Source organism: Neofelis nebulosa, chromosome 12, assembly GCF_028018385.1.
Source record: "Neofelis nebulosa isolate mNeoNeb1 chromosome 12, mNeoNeb1.pri, whole genome shotgun sequence".
NCBI classification, from domain to species: domain Eukaryota; kingdom Metazoa; phylum Chordata; class Mammalia; order Carnivora; family Felidae; genus Neofelis; species Neofelis nebulosa.
The window spans coordinates 86,647,406-86,673,913 of record NC_080793.1 but is presented as its reverse complement, the minus strand read 5'-3'; the positions used below and the strand labels follow the sequence as shown (position 1 = coordinate 86,673,913).

General features: G+C 42.2%; 1 long non-coding RNA gene across 3 annotated transcripts in view; it reads left to right on the top strand.

Moving 5' to 3' along the window:
* The window catches only part of LOC131492122 (uncharacterized), a 76,635-nt gene that overhangs the window by 46,672 nt on the left and 3,455 nt on the right, over nucleotides 1–26,508 (top strand). For 2 of the 3 annotated variants that reach the window (XR_009251882.1, XR_009251883.1), the window contains exon 3: nucleotides 20,015–20,228. This is a non-coding gene — a long non-coding RNA (uncharacterized LOC131492122). Of the gene's footprint in view, nucleotides 1–6,275; nucleotides 9,628–20,014; nucleotides 20,229–26,508 lie in introns of those variants that run through there. The other variant, XR_009251884.1, reaches the window with a different exon arrangement.

The following is a 26,508-nucleotide window of genomic DNA, read 5'->3' as shown; positions in this document are numbered from 1 at the left end:
TTCTACTGGACTAGGCTGGGATATTCTCATTGAAGTGGCAGGGATTGAAGGCAAGAAATGGAAACATGTAAGCAAACACTTTTCCACTTCTCTTCTTGCATCAAGTTTCCTAAAATTCTCTTGGCCAAAGTGTGATGCTTGGGTGCTACAAAGTTACAGGGGAATGGGCAAGGATATGGGGTGGCCATTATTTGAGGCCATGGGTTATATTCATCTAATGCCATGATCAAATTGCAAATCTGAGAAATGGTGTCAAGGTAGCTGCATTCGATTGCCAGCGGGAGGGTGCAAGGAGTGTAGATACCTCATAATTCCTCAGAGTCCACCCCCTCAGGGTAGGGCTAGGTGCCCATGTTTTTAGAAGCTACTCTGGTAATACAGATGATAAGCCAAGGTTGAAAATCCCCCAGTCTAGATCCCTTTTCTGTTTAACAATATTAAGTGCTTATAAGGATAAGTTTCACAAGGGATATAGGAAGACGTTTAAATGGACAGCAACATGTGGAAGAATGAAACTGGACCACTTTCTTATACCATATACAAAAATAAATTAAAAGTGGATGAAAGACCTACATGTGAGACAGGAAACCATCAGAATCCTAGAGGAGAAAACAGACAGCAACCTCTTTGACCTTTGCTACAGCAACTTCTTACTAGAATATGTCTCTGGAAACAAGGTAAATAAAAACAAAAATGAACTATTGGGACCTCATTAAGATAAAAAGCTTTTGCACAGTGAAGGAAACAGTCAACAAAACCAAAAGGCAACCGACAGAATGGAAGACGTTTGCAAATGACAGATAAAGGTTTGTATGCAAAATCTGTAAAGAACTTCCCACACTCAGTACCCAAAAAGCAAATCATCCAGTGAAGAAATAGGCAGAAGACATGGATAGACACTTTTCCAAAGAAGACATCCAGATGGCCAACAGACACATGAAAGGATGCTCAATATCACTCATCATCAGAGAAATACAAATCAAAACCACAATGAGATACCACCTCACACCAGTCAGAATGGCTAAAATTAACAAAAGATGCGGAGAAAGGGGAATACTTTTGTACTGTTGGTGGGAATGCAAACTGGTGCAGCCACTCTGGAAAACGGTTTGGAGGTTCTTCAAAAAATTAAAAATAGAACTACCTTATGGCCCTGCAATTGCACTACTAGGTACTTATCCACAGGATACAAAAATGCCAATTCAAAAGGGCAATGCATCCTAATGTTTTTAGCAGTACTATCAACAGTAGCCAAATTATGGAAAGAGCCCAAATGACCATCTACTGATGAATGGATAAAGAAGATGTGGCATGTGTGTATATATACACATATATCTGCCACATGTGTAATGGAATATTACTCGGCGATGAAAAAGAATGAAATCTTGCCATTTGCAACAACATGGGTGGAACTAGAGTGTATTGTGCCATGTGAAATAAGTTAGAGAAAGACAAGTATCATGATTTCACTCATGTGGAATTTAAGAAACAAAACAGATACACATAGGGGAAGGGGAGGAAAAATAATATAAAAACAGAGAGGGAGGCAAACCATAAGAGACTCTGAAATACAGAGAACAAACTGAGGGGGGTTGCTGGAGGGGAGGTGGGTGGGGGATGGGCTAAATGGGTGATGGGCATTAAGGAGGGCCCTTGTTGGGATGAGCACTGGGTGTTACATGTAAGTGATGAATCACTGGGTTCTACTCCAGAGACCAATACTACACTGTATACTAAATAACTTGAATTTATGTAAATAAAAAATAATTATAAAGAGGTTCAAATTGAAGATGTTGGTGCTTCTTCCCATTGGGCTCCCAGTGTCAGGCCCGTAAGAATGAATGAAACGTGATTAGTTACATGGCAGGAGGTCAGCATTCAGTGTAACTGCTGCCATGATTCTTCCTTGGCCTAAAGTCTGTTCTGGCCCTTGGGATTCCTGCACTTAGATCATTTTCTTAAACTGCATCTGACATGTTATATTCTGTGCATGCCCCACCCTCAGTCAGGGCACAGCTGGGGGAGAGGGACTGAGCCAAGAGTAGTGCAAATTTAGTCAGACTTAAAAGGGGCTAGGAATAGATGATTTTTTTTTTTCCCAGAAGACTGGGGATGTCAGGGTAGCCAATGGAATTACTGTTGTAAGGGGGTTGAAACATAAAAAAACCCCACAAAACCTATTTGTCCCAAAGATATTTACATAATGTTATGAATAGTAACATATGGGCATTACTGAAGTCGTCATATCGAATTATTTGTGTGTATGTATGCATTTGTATATGATCTCAGTCAAGAGATAGTGAATATATGACTAACATCTTGTTGAAGTTCATATTATTTTTCACATTCTAAAGTTGGGAGCTATGTTCGTCGGCTCAGGTCGCCATGACATAATACCTCAGATTGGCTTATAAATGGACATTTCTTTTCTTTTCCTTTAAAATTTTGTTTTCAGTGTTCATTGAGAGAGACAAACAAGCAGAGAGGGAGACACAGAATCCAAAGTGGGCTCCAGGCTCCGAGCTGTCAGCATAGAGCCTGACGTGGGGCTTGAACCCACGAACCATGAGGTCATGACCTGAGCTGAAGTTGGATAACCAACTGAGCTACGCAGGTGCCCCGGCATTTATTTTCTCTTAGTTGTCGGGGCTGGAAGTCCTTGGCCAGCGTGGTTGGTTTCTGTTAAGGGTCCTCTTTCTGGTTTGCAAATGGCTGCTTTCTTGCTCTGTCCTCACCTGTCCTCTTCTCTGTATGTGCACTGAGAGAGAGAGAGAGAGAGAGAGAGAGAGAGAGAGAGAGAGAGAGAGAGAACGAGGACAGCTCTAGTCACTCTTCCTCTTCTTAGAAGGACATCAGGTCTGTCAGATCAGGACCCCACAGTCACGATCTCATTTAACCTTATTTACGTGCTTAAAGGGCCTATCTCTAAATATAGTCACATGGGGGGTTTAGGCTTCAGCATATGCATTTTGGAGAAACACAGTTCAGTTTATAAGAGGAACCATTGTGTATAACTGCTGAAAACAATAAAACGCCCTCACTCCTTACCACTGGCATTGGGTTCTCCTTCCAGACATAATGGGGCCTCAGAAGCTTCCCTCAGTCTTGAGAGTGGTGTCTACTGAACATTTTTGGACTGTATTGATCCATGGCAGCTCCAAAGATCCCTTGGCCTCCCTACTTCCTGGGGTCCAAATAGATTATATAAAGCAATGGGGCCCAAAATAGGTGGATTGTATACTTATTTAAAATCAAATGACAAGCTTATATATAGATTTTATATTGTAGAAAATTGCAGTATGAGCTTAAATGATAAAATCTTCTGCTTAACTTGATCATATGTTGCAATTAAAAAAACAAAATTTCTTCACATCAGTAATGAATATACTGCTGTACGAACATAGATTTTACATCTTCTTTAGCAATAAAGGCATGCTTGATTAATATCTGAATTGCAATGCCTTCCTGTCTCAGTATAGCTATTAGAATATTTTAGTCTCCTAATCTGCATAGGCGCTTCACTAGAAGTTAAGAAGGCAAATGTTAATGACATAGAGGTGAACAGTGAGAGTTCTAAAGCAAGAGTCAGTAAACTGTGGCCCATAAGCTAAATCATGCATGCTGCCCATTTTTATAAATAAAGTTTTATTGGAACACAGCCATGCCTATTTGTTGACATAGCAACCATGGCTGCGTTCAGGCTATAACAGCACAGTTCAATGGAAAATGGCTTACAAAGCCAAAAATAGGTAGGTACCATCTAGCCCTTGACAGAAAAAGTTTGCTGACCCTCAATCTAAAGTAAAGATCCTTGAGTTCAAATTCCTACCTGCAATTTCTAGCTGTGTGACCTCAGGCAAGCTATCTAGCCTCTCTGTACCTTAGTTTTTTGACTGTGAAATGAGGGCAATAATAATAATACCTGCCTCAAAGGGGTGTTAAGAGCAGTAAATGAGCTTATAAACATCTTGGCATAGGGTCTGGACTAACATAAACACAGTATTTATTAGCCAAACACTCCACAATAAACGAAACTCATAATGAAGATGCTAAACCAAGAGCAATTGATGATTAAAAAGGAATTAACAATAATTAAATTAACAATAATTAATAATTAAATGAACAATAACTGAAAACCTGACCAACTCACATCTGTAGGGGTGAGGATCCTCCCTAAATATCCTTTCTAAAAATTTACAAGAATTCTATTTCTATGAGGCATGCCCAGTGGGAGCTTTGGAACGTTGGCAAGCATTGCCGGGCACTAAGCCACGTTAGGAGAATATAGAATAAATAAATAGACCAAGTGCAGTTTATTAATAACAAATTGAGTAACCCTTAATAATGCATTTAGTAATTTACCAGTAAATAGTCTCTAGCCATTCATAAAAATAGAAGTCCATGGAATTGAACTGGGTATGTGGTTCTGTTCACAGCCTACCAGATCATCCGTCTCACCTTGACCCTTTCCCGACTGGATGGGCAGCCATCTGGTTCTCAGAGTAAATGAAATCAAGTCATGGATCCAACCCCTAGTCATACTGCCAATTTAATTTTCTCCTATGGCCACAGGATGTACGCCTTACCATGGAGGCAATTGACTGCCAGGAAAATGGAGTGGTGATATGACCTTAGCCCTGCTGGAAAATACATTCCCGTGATGACTGGTGGGTAGGTAACGTCACATTTTGTTAATAGAAGTCTACAATCTCAGAGAGGTGTAGGGGAGGTTACTCCCCAGTCCACCTTGGGGGTTATGTGAGGGTGTTGGCAGTGTTTTCCATGAGGAGTTAGTTTCGTGGAATAGCAGTCATCAAGGATAAAGTGGCTGTTTAATTAGGAGTAGGAAGTGTGAATAAAAAGTTTCTTGTCTAATCTGCTGGTTGTTTGTATCCTTATCGCTGTCAGAAGTCTCTTCACAGAATTTCAAAATCATTGCACAGGTAATGATTAACCTCAGAGGCAGGACTGGAAAAGAGCCATTGATGGTGATGGAGTGGTGCGGCCAGATCCAGTCACCACAGTGAACTCGAAGTAGAGGTTCTTTTTCAGATATTTGACAGATGAAATTAATTATCCTATGGATAGTTCTTGTTCAAAACACTCCCCATCAGATATCTGGTGCGTCCTTTCTTCTGACGCTCCTTTTGCAACTAATCTGGTCCGTGAGAATTTTGGTGATGCCTCTTCTCTGATTTCTTCCTCTCCTGTGTTTTTATTTCTTCAAGTTCTGCTGCTGCTTCCAGATCTCACTTCTGTGTTCTCCACCTTCTCCCACTGATTTGATCATTTTTCATTTCTGTCCTTCAAGACTCCTTGCAAACCCAACCTAACTTGGATTAAGTGAAATTGAGATGTCTACACCCATCGTTTTTCCCGGGTCCGAAATCACTAGATGATGTATTATGGAAAAGACAGGAGAACATAAAATAATGTATATGTGAATTTACAGCTCTTGTTTACCCTGCTTGGTTTTTAAAATAACATTTCCTGGGATGCCTGGGTGGCTCAGTCAGTTAAGCATCTGACTCTTGCTTTTGGCTCAGGTCACCATCTCACAGTTCATGGGATCAAGCCCCGTGTCAGCCTCACAGTGCATTGACAGTGCAGAGCCTGCTTGGGATTCTCTTTCTCTCCTTCTCTCTGCCCCTCCCCTGCTCACTTTCTCTCTCTCAAAATACATAAAGAAACATTAAATAAAACAACACATTTCCTGATTATGGAAGAAATGCTTGTCCATTTTAGGAAATTTGGCAAAATAAGGGATGTTTCCTTTATTAACAGGAAAAGATAATCACCCATAATCCTACTCTGCAGGGTAGACACTTAATATTTTGTTGTGTTTCTTTTCTGTCTTCTTTTGTAGTCTATGTAGAGTGCTTACTATGTACTAGATACTGTGCTAAACATTTTACATGACAACCCTATGAAGTATGGTTATATTTTTGTCATGTTAAAGATGAGGAAATAAGGCCCAGAGAATGAAATTACTTGACCAGGTGAATGAAGAAGAAAACAAATAGATAAGAATCTGTGATATTAACTCCATGCTATTCTGGTTACCATTCTGCTCCGTTGATACTAGATTTCATTATTAAAATTAAATTTATTAGTGATCAGAGGATCAACTTTCAAAACCTGATGAGTTATTATCTTGGAAAAAATAATTAAATGCATATTAATGATGGCTCAAAATTTTAATTTCTTTTTTAAAAATATTTTTAAGGGGAGCACAAGTGGGGGAGGGGCAGGGAGACGGAACAGAGAATCTGAAGCAGGCTTTACACTGACAGGCTGACGGAAGTGAGCCCACTGTGGGGCTCGACCTCATGAGCCATGAGATCATAACCTGAGCAGAAGTTGCATGCTCAACAGACTGGGCCACTCACGTGCCCCCTTTACATTTTAACTTCTTAACAGAGTGCCATTTGCCTTCTATAAAATGGGGTGGGGAATTATTACCCATGCAAAATGCCCTAAACTGAACCCCATTCTTGTCATTTTCCTCGTTTCTAATTCTTTCTTTACTGTTCTGAATGAACTGATGAATTTGTCAGGTGAGAAGAGGAAGAGAAGAATTCATCTTGTTAGCCCCCAGAGGATTCACATTCAACTTCTTCACTCAGCCCTTCTGCCGCCCTGGCAGAGTGACAAGTACCGTGAACACCACGTTCGTTGCTTTCTCTCTCATTTCACTCTCCTGCTATTTCCCCAGTGGCATTAATCATAAAATGGGCACAAGTCGAAGTTCTCAGCTGACATAGCAACATCTGACAGAATTTCCTTAATAATAGAAGGTGGATGAAATGTATATAAAACGTTGCTGTTCTGAAGGTGATATTTTATCATTATATGATGTGCATTTTCTTCTACCAGTGATGGATGTCCTCCTAAATAATATTCTACCAGAGGCTAATTAGAAGTTCTACCTCATCTCCATCTAAAGACACTTGTGTGGAAAATGTTATCTGAAGTCATTATACACGTGCAAATTTTTAATCTGCTTTTCCGCGTAATGGTTGATAGACTTACACATTTTAAAGGGCTGCATAATTTTGATTCTTTAGATATATTTATATTGTTTGTGAGCCTGTCAATTGTATCTCTTTTATAAATGAGCTTCAGGAGGCACTGCTGCAGAATTTCTTCCAACCATTGTCATTTGATTCCTGGATTTCCTATGAAATGTCAACACTACTGCTGATTACTAAGAAAGTAGAATAAATAAGCATCCAAAATGGTATTTTTGCAGTTCCTGATTTCAAGTACTGAATAACAAGGTTAATTTAAAACAATAAGATGTTATGTTGTAACAGATATGAGATATAAGTAAGATGATTCATTTCAGCCTCTTCTTTTTATGGATGAAGAAACTGAGTTTATGGCTGGCCCAAGGTTAACAGCTAAGAGGGAAGTCTCCTGCCCATGTGCAACCAAATCCTCTATAATATCTTAAAGCAGAAAGCACTTATTCACTACTTGCCAAAGGTTTTGGATTTCGAAAAACGACCTGGAAAAGTGAACACTTTGCAAACTCGTAGGATCTGAAATGGGGTTGCCCCACTCTCCCACCATTTCTGCAATCAGGGTATGCAAGACCAGTCAGTGGTCAAAATTTTGAACTCCTTACAGACTTACAGAAAATTTGCAAGAATGGTACCAAGAGTTTCTAGATGTCCCCATCCTGGTATACCCTGTTCTTAACATATTATATACTGTAATATAATTATCATAACCAGGAAATTAACATTGGTATGGTGCCATGAACTAAAGGCGTCATTTGAACTTCACTTTGAGACGTTCCACTCCTGTCCTTTTCTATCGCTGCTGTTCCCATGATGCAATTCAGAATTCCATATTGCATTTAGCTGTTCTTTCTCTCTGCCCTCCCGTAATCTGCAACAGCTCCTCAGTCTTTCATTCTCCTTTATGATCTTGACAGCTTCCAAAGAATACTGATTAGTTTATTTCACCACATGTCCCGCCATTGAGGCCTGTCTGGAATCTTAGGGTTGGATTGAGGCCATGCCTCCCCATCAGAAGCACCACACAGAAGCATCCTCATCCTTCTCAGTACATCAAATCGCAGCATTTATGATGTCCATGTTGGTATCAATCTCCTGGTCAAGATGGTCACCTCAGACTTTGCCACTATAAAGTTACTATCCCAATGGCCACAATGGAACAATTTGAGCAAAAGGATAGATAATGATGGTATTAGATTGTAACCCATAAAATAAAAATTATGAGTTAATGGTGATATAAATAAGTAACTGATAAAATAGATACAGTCAAGTCTTGTTATTTGCTGTGGTTAAGTTCTATGACGTCACTGTGTGAATCTCAGCTAGCTCATACTGAACCATTGCTCCTAGGGGAAATACAGGGTTAGGTTCCTGTAAGCCTTGGGTCAGAACCTCTTTATCAGCTGCTCCAAACCTAACCTGGTTTTATTTTTCTGTTTAAAGACTCTATTTAATTTCATTTGTGGAGTCATTCATCAACAGTACCATAACTCATGCCTGAAGGAAGCTCATTTAACTACACATTTTCTCTGTAGGGCACAGAGTTAGGGACACCGGACAGCACATCAGCACTCTGACTGGGGGACATTTTAAACAATGAAGCTACCAAAAAAAGCACAAAAATGTGAAAAGTGTGGCATTCGATTGGTCAGAAAAAGGACACTTCTTTACAGTAGGAGAGCCAAAAGAAAGAGGTAGAATGTTGCCTTGTTGGACCTCAGTGGGGAATGTGTGTACTTCATGAATCTCAAAGTGTTCACTGCTCTGGACGTGCCCATGAAGGACCAAGAGAGTGCCATGAGTACTGATTTTGAGGTTACAAATAAATTTCAGCCTGAAGGCGAATTCTCAAATTCCTAATAATGAGGATGGACTGTATATGGAGGAGAACTGACCACTCTTCTTGGCAGTAGAACTCTAAAAAAAATGAACAGACTGAAGGGCACAGCAAATCGCCAGCCCCACAGGCACCCCCTTCAGTGACCATTGCTGCAGATGGACCACCAAGGGATGCTACAACAGTGGGCAAATCTTGGAAGAACAAAGGGATTTGCATAGTTTCAAGTATCTGCCTGAAGACACTACAGGGGGAAATACAGTAAATTTATATTCACTTCAAATTTAATATTGCATTTCTTTATTTTTCTTATATTACATAGCATTAGCAGATGTTGACTACAAATACATATACATAGATGGTACGTGCTCAAGTTCTTCTTTTTTTCTTTTTTGTTTTTTATTAGACAGTGCAAGCAGGGGAGTGGCAGAGGGAGAGAGAGAGAGAGAATGAATCCCAAGCAGGCTCCACACTCAGCATGGAGCCCAACGTGGGGCTTGATCCCATAGCCCTAAGATCATGACCTGAGCCGAAATCAAGAGTCAGACACTCAGCCATCTGAGCCACCCAGGCACCCCTCAAATTCTTGATGATAAGGGGATCTCCAAATTTTTTATTTTGTTTTCACATCTGGATCATTAGCTAGTATTTGGTCAAAGCTGTTAATTTATGTAAAACTGGAGAAGAGTCACAGAAGCTGCCCCTTCAAGGAGAGATTTGGGACATTTAAGGATCACTGCCTGTGTGAGATTATCCCAGGTAGAGGTAAGCACTTCCCCTTTGGTGTTCCCACTGTGTCCTATTTGAATAGACTAGAAATACCTATTTCACCCTATAAATTGATGGTGTGCACACCTGTTTCCTGAACAGATCGTTTCCTGAGTACAGTGGCTGCCTTCTCTCCCTTTATATCTCCAGTGTAAAGTGTATCTTCCTTTATATACTCCACTGGCAGTGTCTCATATATAGTAGGTGCTCAATAAACATTAACTGGAAATGGACAGGGTAGGATCCAAGATGGCTACCTTGGGTCTGCTGGACATCCACCATCCATACTTTTCCACACAAATTTTTGTTCTTGCCATATTTTCAGATGCTAATGTTTATCTCCCACCCATGGTGAAAACAGGCATGCCTTTTGTTATAGTAGTTAAAGGTACTTGGAAATGAAGACCTTTGTAAGCACATTTGGTTCACGGGAAGTTTTTTTGTTTTACATGTCTTAGTTCAGATGTGACCTTAGGTATTTTATTGATATACCTACCTTTATCCTGTTAATGGTGGTACTGCTGTCTCTAGAGGCAAAACAGATGAGTGGCAGTGTTAGGGATTTTATGAAGCAGCTTCTCTGAAAAAGCTTTTATTCTGAACAAGTGCCATGGTTGGTTCTGAGCACTTGGATGGTTTCAGATTGAACCACGTATATTAGGGAAGCTAACTAACATAGCAGCTCCCCAAATCCAGAGACTTACCATAATGCAGTGCAATGCAGTGTTCCTGGTTGGGCAGTCCTCCCTGAGACAGTGTTTCAAGGACTCAGGCTTCTTCTCTATTGTGGCTCTACCCACCTCCAGGTCCTCAGAATCCTCTCCCTTCAGCTGGTGGGGTGGGGGGGAGGCGGTTTTACGGGCCTCATCTAGCTCTGGTTTGCTGCCTTCTTCCCACATTCTCTTGGAAGTGAAACAATCATGTTTCTACCCTTAAGCGCAAGGCATGCTGGGAAATGTCTAGTGTGCCCATGAGAAAAAAGGGCAATTGTTTGGTGAACAACTAGCCAGTCTGCCTCACTAGCTCATCCTGGCATCTCTCTCTCTCAATTCTCATATCACTTGTTTTCCTTTATTCTTCTTTAGATGCTTAACACTTTGCTCATTGTATTTATTCATTCATTGATAAACCCATTGATACCATAATGGGCTCCTACAACATGCCAGTTGATGGAAGTTGCATAGAAAAATCAGGTACAGGGGCGCCTGGGTGGCGCAGTCGGTTAAGCGTCCGACTTCAGCCAGGTCACGATCTTGCGGTTCGTGAGTTCGAGCCCCGCGTCAGGCTCTGGCCTGATGGCTCGGAGCCTGGAGCCTGTTTCCGATTCTGTGTCTCCCTCTCTCTCTGCCCCTCCCCCGTTCATGCTCTGTCTCTCTCTGTCCCAAAAATAAATAAAAAACGTTGAAAAAAAAATTTTTAAAAAAAAAAGAAAAATCAGGTACAGGGCCCTCCCTGGAATCCAATCTTGCTTAACTCTTAGCTATCAGAGTATTGGGAAGTCATGAAAAAAAATATGCATGTGATTACCTATCTCACCAAATAAGTACTTTAAGCTACTCAGGTGTCTAAATTTTGCTGTCCATTCATTTGTTCATATTTCACCTTTTTATAATCTAACTGGAAACAAGCAGAAGCAGATATCTAAGATTTAGGGAAGATGTAAAGGTAAAGAACTTTACATTCTCTCTTAGAATTTTGTTATCCTTGAACATTTGAAAAAGTTATCATTCAGTCTTATTATAGAATTGGTTTTGAGAACCAACTGGTCTTGTCTCTGATCATCTATGGGCATGGTATTCCTTCTTTGTTACTCTGTAAGCAGTTTGAATTTAGGGACCTCGTGTAACATAAAACTTTTTTTCTACCCTTTAAACTCTTAAACACTTAACTGATCCAATCATCCTTTAAGAAATGATTACTTATATGATTTTTTAAGTAAAGTTTACTTATTTTGAGAGAGAGAGAGAGTGTGTGTGTGCAAGCAGGGGAGGGGCAGAGAGAGGGAGAATCCCAAGCAGGCCCCTCAATGTTAGCTCAGAGCCCAATGTGGGGCTTGAACTCAAACTGTGAGATTGTGACCTGAGCTGAAATCAAGAGCCAGACCCTCAACTGACTGAGCCACCCAGGTGCCCCATTACTTGTATGATTTTTAAATGTACTTATCGTAGAAAAGATTGAAAAGCCAGATAAACAAAAAGACAAAAATGCTTGTTATCTTACTTCCCATAGAGACATCCTACTAAGATGAGATGTGCATTTCCAGTCTTTTTTCTGTATGTGTGTTTAAGTATGACTACAATATACACACACTTTTATAACAACGGGATCCTAAACATAAGGCTATAACTTAAAAAATTCATGTATTAACATATCCACCCTTATGTTGGACATGTTTTTGCTAGGGTTTCCTTTTGAGCTTATTAAGAGTAGATTAAAAGTGAATGAATAAAAAAAAAAAAAGCACCTACAAGAAACTTACACCTGTATGTAAAACAGGACATCAAAGAGGAAGTAATGCAGAATTGAGGAGAATGGCTGAGGGCATTTTGTGTCTGAAGCAGACGTGGTTGTTAGTGCTTAGACCTGAGTTTAAATTCAATCAACCTAGGGGCGCCTGGGTGGCACAGTCGGTTAAGCGTCCGACTTCAGCCAGGTCACGATCTCGCGGTCCGTGAGTTCGAGCCCCGCGTCAGGCTCTGGGCTGATGGCTCGGAGCCTGGAGCCTGTTTCCGATTCTGTGTCTCCCTTTCTCTCTGCCCCTCCCTGGTTCATGCTTTGTCTCTCTCTGTCCCAAAAATAAATTAAAAAAACGTTTTTAAAAAAAAATAAATAAATAAATTCAATCAACCTAATAGTCATAATCACAATGTAGATTATTTTGTATGAATAAAATAGTTACAGTTGGGTTACATGTTCAAGTCTTTTTGTTTTTTTAATGTTTATTTATTTATTTATTCTGAGGGAGAGAGAACACAGGGAAGGGGCAGAGAGAGAGGGAGAGAGAGTCCCAAGCAGGTTTCATGCTGTCAGCGCAGAGCCTAACGCTGAGCTCGAACTTAAACCGTGAGATCATGACCTGAGCCGAAATCAAGAGTCAGAGGCTTAACTGACTGAGCCACCCAGATGCCCCCGGCCAAGTACTTCTTTGTGATAAATAAAAGGCCAACATTTATATATCCTAGCTTTATAGTTTACTAACTGCAGTCTTTCTGGGCTAAGTTTATCTTCTTTGCGAGACAGGCGTGAGGCTAGTATGTACCCCACCGAGCTGTTGGGAGCATTTAATGAGCCAATACATAGGAAGTGCCTGGTGACCAGCGATGCTCAATAGCTATTAGTTATCATGACACCACATATGAATTAAAAAACCGTAGATGGTAGTCTCCCTTTAAGTAGGCTTTAAGTCAGTGATTCTCAGCCAGGAGTGATTCCCCTCACCTCATTCCCCAGGGGACATTTGGCAATGTCTGGACACATCTTTGGTTGTTCCAACTGATGGAGGGGGTGGTAGTGAAGGGGGTGTTACTGGTATCAACTGGGCAGAGGCCATGGGTGCTGTCGCATACCCTAGAGTACACAGAACACCCCCCATAACCAGGAATTATCCTGCCCCAAGTGCCGATAGTGTAGGTAACTGTGTTTCTGCTTTAAAAGGATGTATATGCTGTACTGTCATAGATGGAGGGGGTGACTTTGCCACCAAAGTCACACAATTAGGAAGTAACCTCTGATGATCAATTAACATGTCTGGAAAAGAGGTTAATAGCACTCGATTCACCTGGTGTTTGTGGAGATCAAATGAAAAACTGTATTTAACTCTTCTGTAAACTCAGGTACTGTGCAAGTACAGGTTCATTCTAAATTGTTTTCCTTACCTTAAAATTTTTTTTCATTTTCCCACTGAAGTGTCTTTTTAGACATTGTTCCCCCTAATTACTTCCTCCCATCATGACATGTTAATACTACAGGTATGCTGGGTATCTATGAAGTCCGATAGGGTTGAGAGCCACAGCCACTATGATATGCAAGGTGTGTGTGTGTGTGTGTGTGTGCGCGCGCGCGCGTGTGTGTCAGAAGAACCAATTTCACCCCTCTGTGGCCCTATCCCCATCGCTGAGAATGCATGTCCTAAATAAAAGGGAATGAATTCTGAAAACAGAAGTATTTTTTTTTGTGATGCTGTGATTACTTCTTAAATTAAAAGTAGCTTGTTATTATCTGTTTTGTATTTGGAATCACATTGAGACAGCAATAGGAGACTTGAAAATAATACCGTGGATTTAAAATGCCTGTAGTCTTGGGGCGCCTGGGTGGTTCAACCGATGGACTCTTGATTTCAGCTCTGGTTGTGATCGAAGGGTCATGAGATTGAGTTCCACATGGACCTTCGTGCTGGGCATGGAGCCTGCTTGGGATTCTCTCTCCCTCTCTCTGCCCCTCCCCCGTGCGCACGCTCTCTCTGTCTCTCTCTCTCTCAAAATAAATAAATAAACTTAAAATACATGCTCATACAAATGAGTGGGGATTTAGTAAAATCTGCAAATGCAAAAATAAGATCTGCTAGAGGACAAATATAGAAGACACACTGAAGAGATGAAAACTTTCTAGAGAGGCTGCTAATCTGAATCTAAGCTTACCGTGAAAAGGAAACATAAAACAGGGGATTGAGAGGCATAGAATGGAGGGGAAACTGCTGGATAAGGAAGCTGAAGGGACTCATGTTCTCTTTTCTTTGTAGGTGACAGGTACTATAATAACTAGGTAGCTTTTTTTTCTGATGTGTACGAAAAGGCAGGATTCTGTACAACTATGTCTGCAAGGCGAGGGGCACGTCTCGTGTCAGGGAACACTGGGGCTTAAGCTGTACGTTAGCTGTCTGGTCATCCCGCGCAGGTCTGGAAGGAATCTTCATGCTGCCTGGCCCGTGTCCATCTACTCCTGCTCTTCCTTACTTCCCCGCCTCCCGTTTGCAAATCCTCTCTTTCAGTCCCATCTCCCAGCCTCCCTGCGATCCTTGTGGGTTCCTACTTCCACACTCTTGCTTGTAACTCCTATTGCATCCGGACTGCCTTCTCAGTGCATCATTTTCTCCCTTCAGACTCTTCCTTTTCGTTCCTGCTACCCGACGCTGACCCTGAGAGGTAGGTGTGAGCCTCACTTTACAAGTGCACAACCCACCTTGGGTCCCACAGCTGGTGTGTCCAGGCTCCAGGTCTTTGGCCTCGGGGTCGGATGTGCTGCCTGCTCTGGCTGCATGGGCCTCTCTGGAAACTTGTCTGAAGCGTTGTAGATGTTCGGTGAACATTTTTTTCTCCTGGTGAGTGTACAGGTAGATACGTTTTACCTTGAAGACTGACGAATGATGGTAGATAGAACGGCCACCGTTATCTGCATTATAGGTTTTGCATTTTATTTCCTGCCCACTTGCTGGCATCTGTCAGCAACTGGAAATAAAATTTTGTAGCTTCGCCCCGCTGTCTGCAAAAGTTTTGGCGTGCGGCAAGAGGAGAGCTAAGTGTTGGTTGCACGGTATGAATGCCATACGTGTTGGTTCTCTGTAGTACGCTGTGGGTTTTTAGGCATGTGCTGTAGGTAAGTGATCACATATAAGTAGAGGCCAAGGTGTCACAGGCAGTGCTGGGTGTTATGCTGCTTAAAGAAGGAACTTGCTGCACTTATTTTTGTATCCACAGGCCTGGACTGATCATGGAACATGGTTGGCGCTCAATACATGTTTATTGAAGTAAAGGAGCTATTGTTTCTCTCCTCCTCTATATGGGGTGTCTGCCAAGTCTGTAACAATTCTCCCTTCTCTGTGAACTCAGAATTGGCATTGGCTGTTTCTTCTCCGAATTCCTGCACCCACCCACCCCCAGCCATAGTTCATTGGCCAGGGTCAAACACCTGACCATCGTTGGCTCCATTCCCATCCTGGAGATTTGGAATTGAGACAGTGAGGGACTGAGGGTCAGTCTCTGTGGCAAAACGCAGAGCATGTAAATATGGGGACTGGCGCAGAACGGTCGTACGGATTGAAGGTTGGAGAAAGCTCAAGTTACATGCTCAAAGTCTGAAACCACTGTGTTGAGAAGAGCAGACAATATGGAGAGAAATTCTGGACAGGTTCAGTTTGCCTCTGAGTCTTGGTTGCAGTTCCCATTTGATGCCTTGAGATGCAATTGTGTTCTTAGTAAATTTATTTTTGTGTTAAAGTTGGTCCGAGTTGGATTGAATTATTTGTGACTAAAGATCCTCCACCACTATATCAAAATTTCAGATTTCCCATTTCAGTGAAGGAAACCACACCATGTAGAGAAACCAGATAAAGGGGAGAGACCAAATTTAGTTTAAAAACTATTAACAGAGGGGCACCTGGGTGGCTCAGTCAGTTAGGTGTCTGACTTCAGCTCGTGTCATGATCTCACGGTCCATGAGTTTGAGCCTCGCGTCGGGCTCTGTGCTGACGGCTTGGAGCCTGGAACCTGCTTCGGATGCTGTGTCTTCCTGTCTCTCTGTCCCTCCCCCACTCACACTCTGTGTGTGTGTGTGTGTGTGTGTGTGTGTGTGTGTGTGTGTGTCTGTCTCAAAAATAAACATGGAAAAAAATTAAAAACTATAAACAAATCATTTGGGAATTGTCTATATTAAAAACAGATTTGAGGGGATCGGTAGGATAATGCTGAGGGGCTTCTGTGCGTTGTTAGTTTTGAAGTAGCAGGAAGTTTTTCCTTCAAGGTGAAAAACATGAGGTGAGAAAAACAGAAAGTGCCTAAAATCATAGACAGTAGTCAATGATACAGCCAAAGCCCAAATTGACACACAAGAAACCCAAGAGTCATTCCTCTGTGCTTCCCAAACTTCAGCCCTCCTATCCAACCCACTGCCAAATCCTGTCTCTTTTCCCACTTAGTGGTCTCTTGGTCTGTCTCAGTCCACTCTGAGCGGCCATTATTTCTCGTAAGGACTCATGCCATGACCTTCTGTAAGTGGACTGCCAGAAGCCAGTCTTGGCACCATTGTTTCTCCACACTGTGACTAGAGTAGCCTGCTAAACATGCCCAACTGATGTGTCACCTCCTCAAGGTAAGACTTGGAGAGGCTTTCTTTTGCTCTGCCCCACAAAGCCCTGTAAGGGACACTGGCTGTCCAGCTATCAGCCTCATATGGCCCCCACTCCCCTCCCTGTCTGTGTTCCTCGTGGGCTTCCATTTATTTCCTGGCCCCACCAGTCTTCTTCGGCTATGGGGCCTTTGCACATATTGTACTCTCTATTGGAACCTTCCTTTCTGCCTTCCTTGGCTTCTCTGACTAGACCTGTTACTCCTAGCAGAGTACTGTGTGCCCATCCTTTCTACCACATGCCCTAGATACAGTTTCCCTTTTCCTTTTTTCTCCTTGTTTTGTTGTGTCTCTGTTGTAGGCTGTAAGCCCCACAAGGGCAGGGAGTCTCTGCTTTGATCCTGGCCCCTGAGAGGGTGATCGATGAATATTTAATGAATGAATACATATGTGAAAGAGGAAAAGAAAGAAAAAGCAAGCAAACCCCAAAACAGTCCAATTTTCTCATTTTTTTTCCAAAGACTTGTTTTCCATAATTCAGTTGTTTGTAACTCAGTTTCTCTTAGATACTGGGCTAGTGATGAACAACATTATTAACTCTAAGCTCCCTTTACAAGTAGGAGTATAAGGTTATCAGTACCTAAAATATAATTCATGTTAGTAGGACTCGTAGGCCAGCCCATAAAGGCCTGGTTAACCCATAGTGTCTCTAAAACCGTAGTTTTAGGTCCTGAAATCTCCTAAGCTTCTGTGTGTCTTGAGAGGGACACAGGCAATATGAAGGAAAGAGGACTCCAGTTACTAGTGGAGGCAAGATGTTCTGAGAGACATGTTCTAAGGTCGGCCATTTTCGTGGTAAGTGTGGGATAGGCAGATGGGAATGGAGGGCGGGTCTGGGGACCATCCACGGGATTAAGTTGCTCATAACCGGTTGGGAGGACTGGCTAGGATAGGTCCCCTTTCCTCTTGTGTATGTCCCCTTTGAAAGTGTGTCCTCTTAAGCAGAAGACCCTGCTTGACAAAGACCTTTCTTTGCTCTTGACCACAGAAGTAGTTGTACTTTGGGCTCGAGTTTCCACATGAGCATTTTATCCTAAGAGGAAGAAAAGGGAAGGCATTTCCCAAGGTGCAGGGATTGGCCCAGAAGCCCTCAGAGAGCAGGAGAGTGAAGTCAGTTTGTGGAAGTGATACTAGATATTGTTGGCTGAAGAGGAAGGTGCATGGTGCTTGGGGAATGTCAAGGCAGGAAGGGAGAAAAGAGAAAACACAGACTTCTTGCCTGAGAGTAAGGGACACAGATATTCTCTTAATTCAAGAACCAGGTTTTCTGACAAATATTCCCAGAGTGCATGGCTCAGGAGAAGGGCCAGTTACTTCAGATACACCTTTCTAGAGACTATCACTTTTATTTTTGAAAGAATAATCTGGCTGCAACGTTAAGAAAAATCTAAAATCCACAAAATACCACATTATAGAAAGCTCCACAGCACGAGTTGTTTTCCTGAAATGAGATCATAGAACACTCTGCAAAAGCTTTTTGTGAAAATTTCAGCAAAGAGGATTGCCTGAAATTAAACCCAGTGTTCTTTCCAAAGAGTTTTGCAAATACCATCCGTGCAGTAAAAAGCACAGGAATTCTGATGAGAACACATTTTGCCAGGATTCATCACCCCCTTCTCTTTCACTCCGGAGGTGGCCTCTTATCCGTGGTTGTTGGATGGAACCAGTGAACCAAATACTTGAAACCAATTTGCTGGTTTGAGAAGAAGTTACTGATTCTCACAGCAGGTGTATACTTGGAAAATTGCATTGTTTAACTCTGCATGTGGATGATTCTTGCCTCGTACTCCTTTAAGTCAGGCTGATGGAGTGAGGCATATGGATTCTTCTTGCTTTATTGAAGTCTTCAGAGGAGTTGAAAAATACTTAACAGGTCTGAATGTTGCCTGAGTTTAAAATACTTCATGTGCTTCCCAAAATGTCTTTTTAGGTGAGGGATAGTTTTTGCAAGTATCTGCATTATTCGTGGAGGAGGATGTTGCAAGGGAAATTTCTTGGGCATTTTGTCCAGTACCAAGAAGGCAGTGGAGAAGACTACCAAGTTAAATAGATAGATTTCTGGATCTAATTCAAAATGATCACTGCTTGAGCTCTTGGTGATTTATTGTTGTCAGAACTGCAAAGCCCAATCAATGTATTATTTACATCAAGTTAGAATTTATTGGTCATATGATCTAAATTTGTATTCTTGAAATAAAAGGAAGCTTCCTCTATTACTGAGGAAAAGGAAGAATAGAGAGGGTATGGTGTTGAGCACACGTATGCTCTGTGTATTTGTATTATTTTCATTGAATAATAAAAGCTTAAAGGAATAATCAGTATTCAACTCTTGGGGTGAAAATAAACAAGAATTCAATACATTTTGGGTCAATATTTCTTCTGGATATTGTTTAAGAACATAGGGGTGCCTGTGTGGTTCAGTTGGTTAAGCATCCAACTCTTAATTTCAACTCGGGTCATTATCTCACGGTTTGTGAGTTCAAGCCCCACATCGGGCTCTGTGCTGACCATATGGAGCCTGCTTTGGATTCTCTATCTCCCTCTCTCTCTACCCCTCCCCCACTTGCTCTGTCTCAAAAATAAATGAACATTTAAAAAAAATTCAAAAAGAACATATATAGGGGTTCCTGGTCAGTTTGTTCAGCATCTGACTTTGGCTCAGGTCATGATCTCGCCGTTTGTGAGTTCGAGTCCCGCATTGGGCTCTGTGCTGACAGCTCAGAGCCTGGAACCTGCTTCAGATTCTGTGTCTCCCTCTCTCTCTGCCTCTCCCTGACTCATGCTCTGTCTCTGTCTCTCAAAAATAAATAAACATTAAAAAAATATGTAAGGCGATGAAGCCACATGCTGCTAAATATTCCCCTTTAAATCCTAGAAATGTGGGTCCCACCCCACTGCAAACCTTCCTCTTATACCTTTTTCCAAGAAACATCATTGACTCAGGGAAGGTTCATTTCAACAGGAGGTCTGCCATTTTGAACTAATTTGAGCAGCCTTTGTAGTAGGAGGAAATGATTTATTGTTCCCAGTCATCATTAATAAGACCATTGTGAGCAAGTCTGCTGATAAATGTACAGCCAAAAGGGAGAGTTTTAATTTGTGATCAGGAAAGTTTCTTTCTGCTAAACGGGGAGAGACATCTCTGGCTCCTACCTATATGGGTGTATAGTAGGAGATAGGCCTTATGGGTATTTATCGACTTCAAACCAGGAGGCTTTTTATTTTTTTATTATTATATGTTAATGTTTTTATTTTTATTTTTGAGACAGAGAGCATAAGCAGTGGAGGGGCAGAGAGAGAGGGAGACAGAGAATCCGAAGCAGACTCCAGGCTCTGAGCTGTCAGCACAGAGCCCAACGCGGGGCTCCAACCCACAAACAGTGAGATCATGACCTGAGCCGAAGTTGGACGTTCAATCGACTGAGCCACCCAGGCGCCCCTAAACCAGGAGCCTTTTTAATATAGAGTCCTCATTTGGGGTGAGTAGTTGTTGGAGAAAAGAATCCAGTTAATATTTTCTTCAAACATCTGCATTTTTGGCTTTTTTTTTTTAACTGACAAGTTATTTCTCCTTTGGACCTCATGGTTGACACACAAGACTGTCACATGAACCAGAGAGAGAACTAAAACCAAAGAAAGGATCTAGTCAAAGGCATGCCACAGGCAAGAGACAAGCCACACGTGGACAGGTAGCAGTATGGGAAATAGTGAATCCCCTTGGTGATTACTGGTACAGGAAACTCGGGAAGTACATGGCCCCACATTAAGGATCTTGTGTTATAATTGTCTAAAGAACACACGGGCACACCAGCCATACACTGAACATAAATAAATAATTATATTTCTAAACTGTTTTATGCTTTGGTGATTAGCAGCTTTGGGCTTCTTCTGCATTTTTTGAGAAAACCTCTGGAGAGTCAGCAGTAACTAAGACCGAGGCAGCTCTCAAGGTGTGAGGCTCAGCTTCTTTAGGAATTCAAGTCACCTTGGGATTCAACCTCTAGTCTAGAGCAGGTCACGTGGCAGTGAAATTCTCCTGAGACTCAAGAGCAGGAAGAAGGGTGTGGAGTGAGCCTTTCCTTCTTTGCTCAAGGGATGAGCCAAATTTAAAGGCGGCGGTAAGAACACTGATGGAATGACATTTTTAAGATCTTCACTGATGCTCCCGCTCTGGCAGTTGCTGTTGCTTCTGCCTCCCCCCCCCCCCCAACTGCACCCACAGGTCCTATATAGGCATCATTTACTGTATGGGTAAAAACGGAGTTTTACCAAAGAATGGGGGGGAGGGAAGTCTTATGATTTTCCAAAGCTAAGACCCTAAGGGCACTTAGTAGTTGAGATGAGTTGGAGCAAAGCTGGCCTCTGGTAGAACCTGAAGGTTTGCAGGTGTGCAGGCAGGGAGGTGGGGAGACATCTCGATGCAGGTGAGGTGGAGCTCCTAGTTGTTGGTAGGGAGGTGAGGGGGAAGGAAAGAAAGTGGTGGGGAAGAGGAGCGACAGAGAAAGCTCCTGGAAGTTGGGAGCCCCTCCTTCCTGTGGAAAGAGGCTTTGTGCGGGGAGGAAAGCAGTAGGTACAGAAACCCCAGAGGCTTTGGGTCGCCTTCCCTTTCCTATAGGGCTCAAGGAGACTGCCAACTCCCAGAACAGAAACGGCAAAGTGGCATCCAAGGTACAGGTGTCCAAGGAACCTGTGGGAATCGAATGCGCCAGCCCAGTGTGCAGGCGTTAGAAAGAATCCCCAGTGCTCACAAGTGCCACTGGCATGGTAACAAAGACCTTACAACCTTCCATCGGCCTCTGAAGTGAGGACAGTCTTGTGAGATTGAGCCCTTAACCTGTGGGCTCTGGATAAGTCCACACAGTGTCAGAAGTGAATTCGGGGGCGCCTGGGTGACTCAGTCGGTTAAGTGTTGACTCTTGATTTTAAGGTCATGACCTCACGGTTCATGGGATGGAGTCCTGTGTCATGCTCTATGCTAACAGCATGGAGCCTGCTTGGGATTCTCTGCACCCCCCCCCTCAAAATAAGTAAATGAACTTTAAAAAAAAAAAGAAGTGAATTGTATTGTGGGACATCCAGGTGGTATCAGAGAATTGGTTGGTGTGGAGGGAAAAAAAAACGCATGTTTGGGGACAGAAGTGTTTTGAGTAAATACACTGTTCAGATCTTTTGACTTCCGTGTTCTCCCAAGGTACAATTCAGATGTCATTTGTTCCCAGCCACATTTCCATCCTTGTGTTCCTTTGGCACTTTACACATTGATTATGGCCCTTTATCGAAGTTGGCCTCGGGTGGCAGACTGGGTCAGTGTCAGCTGCTGAGTGTGAACCCAGGAGGGTTCCGTCTTGTGTCCTCACGGCACCTGCTGTTCGTGTAGCATTTTAAGCTGCCAGGTATTTTGGGGCCTGGTACATAATAGAGCTTCAATACATATTTGTCAAACTAAATTTAAAATTCCAAAACACATAATTAGAGAAGCATGAGACACATCCTTGAAAGAATGTTTAATTGGCATGGCTTTGATTCCCTCACTGCTTTTCTTTCTCCAAAGCTTTATTTCAAACTTTTTCAGACATACAAAACAGCAAGAATCACTCACTGAATACCCATATAACAACCACCTAGCTTGTATAATAGACTCTATTGTTAAATGTGTCTTTATGTATTTACAATATATTTATCCATCTACCCATCCATCAGTCCATATTACTTCTCCCTCACTGCCTTTCCAACACAACCAGTGTTTGAGAGACCTTCAACTTGGGGGTCAGATCTGGGATTAATTCCTAAATTCAGCCCTTGTTTGTTGCATGACCCTGGGGGTGTGGCTTAAGTTGGGTCTGTTTCTGTCACTGGGGTGGACCATGCAGCCTACTTCATGGGTTATGGTGAGGATGAAATGAGATAATGTGGATAAAGGGCCTGCCACACATTGCGTGTTTCATGTAGTAGCAAGAGAGTAAGTACAGTGTAAATATTTATGTCAACCGTTAGCACTGATTTGCAATGATGTGTGCCTCTTGTGTTCTTGCTTTCAGCCCCTGCTTTGGGCTGAAATTCACAGGAACAGAGTCTCAGACTCTTTCTTGGTTATAAGCAAGAGGTCCCCAGATCTAAGAGGTCAAGGGTGGTCTGGGCTTTGGTGTGGAAACTGCATTGTGCATTCCCTGGCACAGTGTAGAAACCATAGATCTAAGAGTGGAATCACTGGGTATTTACTTACCCCAGACGAGAAGGGGTAATACCTTACCTAGAATTCAGAAGAACATTTGCTAAAAATGGAGGTAAGGGGAGAGTGTCCCTCCCATAGCCATAAACACCTCTTCCTGAGTCCTTTAGTGCAGAGATTTGCATATTTTCTGGGGGAGAGGCCCTCATCAGTACAACCTTCCACTCTAAGGCTACAGACTGTCTCCCCATCAGAGAACCAGAATTATGCTCAGGTTGTTTTTTCCTAAAATGGGCCTATAAAGTTGTGGCCTGAGAACAAAGGATGAGGTCACCTTCCTTATGGCCTCAGACCAGGCAGCATTTGGGGTTGTTGGAAGGTTGAAAAAAGAAAATCTCATCCTTTATTTCCTGCCTTTACTGTGATGTGTCCATCCCATGCCGAGTCATTTGCAATATCCTTCCTATCCCTTGGTTTAATCATGTTGAGTACAGGATGCTGTGAATATTATGCTTTGAATAGAATTGGGGTCCATCCATAGAAATTGTTTCCTCCTGCACACTTAGAGTTGGGTCTTCTTGACTGCACATTTGTGTTGGTGGATGTCAGTAGACTTGTCCCTGCATAAACTGAAAAGTGCCTAATGTTCTCCTCCTCATAATGGTTCACAACCTACATGACATATCTCATCAATCTGTGGAACTCTTTTTAAATACAGTTCTGCTCCCAACCCTTCGAGTCTGAGTCAGTGGGTCTTGGGATAGCCCACTGGAATCTACTCTTAAAACATTGTTACAAGTTATTTTACTTCACAGCCAGAACTAAGAACTACCTCTCTACTCTCAAGCTGTGGCTTTTCTTCGTAAAAACAGAGATGAAGCAGGGGTGCCTGGGGGGCTCAGTCCGTTGAGCATCCGACTTTGGCTCAGGTCTTGATCTCATTGTTTGTGGGTTCGAGCCCCATGTTGGTCTCTGTGCTGACAGCTCAGAGCCTGGAGCTGTTTCGAATTTTGCATCTCCCTTTCTCTCTTCCCCTCCCTGACTCAAGTTCTGCCTCTCTCTCTCTATCAAATATAAATAAGCATTAAAAAAAAAAAAGATGAAGCAGGTCTTTTTTTGAGATGGAAAATCTTGGTTGACCTTTCCATTTTTGCTTTGTCTTGCATCAGTTGATGGGCATAAAACAGAAAGCTAGCTGAAATGAAAAGATTAGGAAGAGTTCCAGAGTAAAAAGTTTGGGTGTAAAGGTTGGGCATAAACTCAGGAGAAGTCTTGAGGAGAATCTTACCATAAAGAAGAAGAGAGGTTATCACAGCCAGCTGGGAAAGCAGACTGGGGATGATCAGGGAAAGGGTATAACCCGGGACATAAGGGCACAGGCAGACTGAGTTACTGTATTTTATTCCATAACATCCAGACTTCACATTGTAAAATCCCAGGCATCTGTTGGCCCAGTGCCATTTGGGATATAGTTGTCATTGTCCATGCAGAACAGATTTGGTTGTTCTCCATGGTGGCAGAATGGGACAGTGTCCCTCAGAATTTCAGTCAGCAAACAAGTACTATCTGAAGAAAGAATAAAATCCTGGTTGTTGTCTGAAAACCTACTGTTGTCATTTGCTAGTTAGATAAAAAAAGTAACAACATCAAATCTTCAGATCAAGTGTTACTTGTTTGGAAGAAAATTCTGGAGAAAATAGTGGAAAGTTTTTTTTTTATAGAAATGCTTCATTCATGATGCTCTTGATGACACAGATATAAATATCATATGGAAAATGGGAGCTACATGCCAATTGTGAGTTGAAAGGTGACCCAGGAGAGCTGGATGTGAAGGAGTTTGGAGTATAATTGAATTGGAGGAGTCTTTTTTCTTTTCCTTAATGGCAGATAATAGTGATACATCTTATAACCATTGGTGTCTTACATTCAGTGTAATAGGGTGTTTGTGTTGGTTTGTACGAAGGAGAATACTGGATAGAATTCTCCTCTTAATAGTCCCCTGAAAAAGCATATATAAAACATATAACTACAGAGGGGGCCGAGGGAAACACAGATCCTTGTGTAGCAAACTTGAAAAAAATAAGTTCTCTCTCAAAAGAGAGCTGCCACCATATATTTACACAATAATAACACTTTCAAAGAAAAGAAGCTGGGTTTCACTGGACGTATTGCTATCTTCGTGGAATTTTTCAAAAAATAAGTAGGCATGTGAACCAGAAACTGATGGGTACAGCCAGATAGGCTCTCAGAAAGTCTCTTCTGTTGGAAGTCAGTTAGCTACCACTAGGTAACATGGACCCCAGTTTGTCCAGGATTCTTCACTGATGCCTATTTTCCAGGCTTAATTTACACCTGCAATCCCTTTCATTCTAAATCAGTGTCCTGATTAGAACAATATGATGTATGGTCAACCTCCTTAGGTTGAATACACTGCATAATTGTGGGAGGGCCAGGGAAAATTAGAGCAGGGCTCACCCAATCCTAAGTGTAGATACTTCATAAAATGCAGTCAGATGGACGTATTAGTGATTCGGGGCACACATCACGCTCTTGCCTTTGTTGAGCTTGTAGCTGATTGCAGTCAAGCCTCTTCCATGAAGCCACATCTTCCCTGGGTGGTACTGCTTTTGGTGGTTCTGGGGCATCTGTTCCTACTCACTTTCATGATGTTAGAATTCGACCCCTTGTCAAGAACTTTGTCGTCCAAAATGCTGCCTTAGCCCTTCTAATCTCCTGCTGTCTGAAGATAGAATCTTGCTTTTCTGCGTCATTTCCATGTTCTGATTAAAGATACTGCATAGGATAGCCTGGTGACGCATCATTTCTTTTCAGTTTGATCCCCATTCACATCCTGGGAGTCATTTCACATCTCAAACTCCCCTGCTTCTTGCCTGATAAGATCTCAGGAGAGGCCAGAAAATGCCTGTTGAAGCTTCAGATGTCTGATGCAGAGTGGCTTTCCCTAATTTATGCATCTAGAACTTGGAACAAAAAGAAAACACAGTTAAGTGTAATGTGACTTCTTAGTGAGTGTGCTTCTTTTTGGCCCCTGAGGGGCCTTGGAAATGGGATGACTGACACAGAATAGGTCACTGCTCAATGAATATTTGTTGATCCGAGCATGATTTTTTATTTAAAAACAAGCAGAAGAGCTTGCTTGTGGCTCTTGCTGTGAATAAAAAGCCTATTTCTTTACACCTGTCAAGGACATCTGCTTAGGGAAGCCCCACACACAGCTTAGGTCCACACTGGAGTATGAATCGACTATTTGCTAATCATGTAAATATTATTGCTGAAACGAAAACATGATTGAAGCTGGAAGTGTGAACCGAATGCAGGAAATGCCAGCTCTTTAATGTAAGCAATTAATTAGACATCATCTTTATGTCTGGTGATGGGTCCCCGGGTGTTAATCAAATCAAGTATCACCAGCTGCCGAGAGAAGAGGCTCATTCAGGAAGCATTCTTTGCACCGAAGGGGAGAGGGAGGTGGCCCTGAGATGGATTTCCTGAGACCCCAATAGCTGAAGACCCCTCTAGAGGAATTCTGGGAAACTGCTTTGTAGGCATATGTGTAAGAGATCACACAC